This window comes from Oryzias latipes, chromosome 20 (genome assembly GCF_053564925.1).
Source record: "Oryzias latipes strain Hd-rR chromosome 20, Olatipes_Hd-rR_3.1".
Classification (NCBI taxonomy): Eukaryota; Metazoa; Chordata; class Actinopteri; order Beloniformes; family Adrianichthyidae; genus Oryzias; species Oryzias latipes.
This window is the reverse complement of record NC_136256.1, coordinates 13,940,325-13,944,917: the sequence shown is the minus strand read 5'-3', so window position 1 is coordinate 13,944,917 and position 4,593 is coordinate 13,940,325.

Here is a 4,593-nt window from a genome sequence, read left to right as displayed (position 1 = left end):
TAACGTGTTATTTTAATTAACCTTATTTTAATGTTTTATTGTTTTTTTTGTTTACTTTTTTACTCTCATTTTTATTCATTTTTATTTCCAGTGCTTCCTCAGCTGGAACCTCTCCCTCTGGGTCGGCTGCTGTTCATTTTTAAATCGTCAATGCTTGTTTTTATATTTTGTTGTGTTTTAATGTAAAGGACTTTGTGTTATATTTTTATATGAAAAGTGCTTTATAAATAAAGTTTGATTTGATTTGATTTGATTTATCCACCTTTGTCATGGTAGGGAGAACACGTCAATGCAAGGGTGTGATCATCTAAGATAGCACAAGGGTTAAATGGATACTTCCAAGTTTATCGAAAGTGCAAGAAGCCTAAAATTAAGTTCACCATTCAACTTTGACATTTTTTAAAACAGGTGTTTCAGTTATAAATTTTAAATAGACGAAACACTAGTATCTTTTTTTTTTGTATGCAGTATGTACATTTAATAATTATACTTATATAACTTCTAAACTTGCAAACATATCATTAGGTGTTTTCTTAAGTTGACTTGGTGGGGAAAAAAAGTCTTTTTTTTATTACATTAAACGAACTTGTTATTAAGTCAAAGAATGTCAGGGTTTTGGATGTGCACTGCTAGAAAATCAAAAGGCTAAAGCACAAAAACATTTATTTGGGGACTCAGGGATGACAGGAAAAAGTAGCCTCTGGGAGCAATACGGCCATAGGCCAGGAGGTGGAGCATCAGTCTCTGCACAAGATGAGAAAGTTGTATCATGTCCAACAACAATGGTGGATCATGACAGGGGGCCTACTTCTTTGTGCGAGTGATGCTCATTGCAACAAAAGTCCAAGTCGAGAAAAAATAAAAAACTGCATGAGGCCAGACCACAGACTAAAAGGATTAACTTGTTGGGGTTTTGCTCGACGTCAGCAAGTCTCTTCTCTTGAAAACCCATGGGGAACAAAATAGATTCACAACTCCAAACACTCCTTAGAGAGGCAACAGGAAACCAGTGGAAAGCAAACTTAGAAGGGGAAAGGGAAAAAGGAAGAGAGCTCAGAAGCATGTGACTATCAGGGCTTGGCAACAAAGCGGAGGCTGAGATGACTTTATTATGACTGAATTTCTGCAGCAGGGAAGGCACACAGGTGGAGTAAATCAGCTGATTGCACTGCTCAGATGAGCTGCCAAGGTGGAGTGGCCCAGGATCATGACCACATTTTTGCACACAACTTTACTCTTTGAGTAAGTTTAACACTTGAAATGTTCACATCTATAGTCGACATTTGGCTGTGCTCTAACACAATGCTTGAAAAAGAACAAAACTGTTTACCATCACTATCATCAGTTATTCAATGTTTGCTTTTAATGTAGTCCATGAGTGATGAAATAAAATGCACATGTTACTGGATAAGTAACCTCTTCTACAATTGAGGACTGTGATACTTGGCCCCCACCTCTCCTTTGCCCACACACTTAGCATCAGCTCGCCACAGGGCTGTGTGCTAAGCCCCCTGTTGTACAACCTCACTCGCAACTGCAGTCCAGGCCACAACAATAACCGCATTCTCAAGTTGGACAATGATACCACAGTGGTTGGACTCATCTCCAAAAGGGATGAGTCAGCTTACAGGGAGGAGGTCCTGAAGCTGACAACCTGGTCTTTAGATGACAATCTCATACTAAACACCAAAAAGACCAGGGAGATCCTCAATGACTTCAGGAAGCATTGCAATGACACAGTCCCCCTCCATATCAATAACGAGCGTGTGGAGAGGGTCAACACCATCAGGTTTCTCTGCGTCCTCATCTCTGCCTACATCTCTTGGACAGCAAACACCATAGCAATCCCCAAAAAGGCTCAGCAGCGTCTACACTTCCTGATGGTCTTCAGGAAGAACAATCTTAACACCAATCGGTTGTTGACCTTCTACCGCTCATCCATCGAGAACCAGCAGACATACAGCATGACAGTTTGGTTTGGCAGCTGCACAACCACAGACGGGAAAGGCTGCAGACAGTTGTAGAGACACCTCAGGAAATCATTGGACACCACCCCGACTGACATCTTTTCCTCCTGCCGCCTCAGCAGAGCCAAAAAGATCCTCAAGGACTGCTCACTCCCTGGCTCTGATTTGTTTCAACAACCAAGACAAACAAACTCAAAACAGCTTCTTCCTAAGGGAATAACCATGCTAAACTGCAAGATGTCCAGATTAAAAATCTGTAATAGCACATGCCAATGCACATGTTTTATATATGTGCATATGTATGTATATGGGACATGCATATCTGTTTATTTAAGCATTCATTCTGTGTCATGTCAAAACTTCCTACCTCTCTGCTGTCAAATGGTACATGCCCATAACAAACATGCCTAGAGTTGTACATACATTTTTTAGACACAGATATGTTTATGTATTGCATATATCGCTTTGCACATTTTTACAGACAGGTATATATTTGCACATCTTATTTTACATTACATACATGCTTATATTGTATTTTTTTAATTTGTTATATTTTCTTTCTATGCACTGAGGTAGTGACAGCTCCAACTTGATTGTTCATGTAGACAACATCCATCCATCCATCCATCCATCCATCCATCCATCCATCCATCCATCCATCCATCCATCCATCCATCCATCCATCCATCCATCCATCCATCCATCCATCCATCAAGCTAGATTTATCAATTGCTTGTAATAAAAAACAGCACTGCTAACCAGACTTAAGTCTTTGATATTTGTTATTTTATGCACCTTTAACAGTGCCTGACAATTGAACCTACGAGTGGCCATCTGTATTGTTGAACTCAATCTTACGCAGTGATTTTTGTTAGGCAAAAGAACCAGAGGTTTTTAAGCATGTTTGGTTGGTTTACTGAATTAACTGTAAGCCTGAGCATCTAAACTGTAATGGAAGAAACCGTTTGATGGTGGAGCTTGTTTGAATACAGAGAGGAATTAATCAAAGTTGCGACAAAGTTGTGGTGACGGGACAGAGTTGCAGTGTCAAGAAAAAGGTACAGGATCTGTTTCGATCGCATCTTCGCAAAATCTTGAAGGTGCCATCTATCCTTAGAAGTGACTTTCCAGGGTTATCACAACCCTCACCCATGATGTTGTTGTAATATTGTTTCACCTTAAAATTTGTCAGAAACTCAACTTAGCAAATGTTTTCATCCTTTTTAAGTTGTCTATCCAAAGATCGTGATACTCCTTGCTGTGCCGCAAGGTGAATCGCAGAGTGATTTCTTCTGAGAACACATTGTGCATGTATGTTCAACATGTGAAAAGTTTGCTTCTTCAACTTCAGTCATATGGTTCCTGTTACGGCCCATTTGATGTCTAGGGGTACCCAGGAGCATAACATAAAAGTAAAAATTTGCCTTTACTGTAACAAAAGTACCAAAGGTTGTCTCCATCCAAAATATACCATATGTTTTTACAATTAAGAAATAACAAACAACAATAACTTAAAAGAGAAGCAAAAAGGCTTCAGGGTGAACCAAGGCCAAAATAACAAACAAAACCCCACCTAACTGGAATATGTAATCTTACCTGTCAATTAAAGAAAAGGGAAATCAATGACAAAACACTAACCAACCTAGGCTAACAAAAACAGGAGAAAACAAGTAATAAATAAAATGGTAGTTCACCCTTGCAGCTTCACTTAAACAAAACTACACTAAACAAAAGACAACACAGAGTGGGTCTGGGGCCTGTTTCAGAAAGGACGTTCAACCAACTCTGAGGTTAAACTTGAACTCTGAGTTGGTCAATTGAGAGATTAACAACTCTGAGTTTTCTGTTTCAGAGAAGCTGATCGGAGTTAGGTCAATCAATTCTGAGTGGACTGATTCGGAGGTAAGCGTCCGCACCGCGACTATAAGAAGCCATTATCAATGGAGCGCAGATATGACGAGTCACCATGGCAACCGTGGAAAAAAAGAGGTCTGCGTATTTTTCGCCAGCTGAACTTGACGTGCTGCTGCAGAGTTACAGTGAATATGAGCACATATTCCGGAAGACAAGCAACACCGCTGCATCTGCAAAACAGAGACAGTTAGCGTGGGAAAACATAGCTGCTCAAGTTAATGCGCAAGTTTGCATTTAAATCATTGTTATGAAATATTGGCTGTAATAACTTTTTAAATAGCGTAAGGTGTGAAATAAAAAATGGCGATATTTAGGTCTACTTTTGAAGTGTCATTCCTGGTAAATGCATGAAATGCTGCATAGTGTACAGAACCAATCTGGGGGAAAAATGCATTTAACGTCGCTAATGTTTAGAGGACTTTTTTGTTAACCTTCCCCTCTTGCAAACGTTGGTCAGTTTAATATTAATACATTCAATTGTGTTTTTAAAAGTGAGCTTATGTCTACCCTTGTATTGATCAAGTGGTATAGGTTTATATGGGATTAAGAAAGTAAGCAGTACTAGCAAATTGTGTTTCCAAAAACTAATTGTTACATTAATCTAATCCAATGTCCCTGATTTCATTTTCATGTAGATGCAATCCTGCAGGAATTAAAAGAACATGGCAGCAGCTAAAAATGAAGTATAAAAACATAATTCAATCAGGTATAA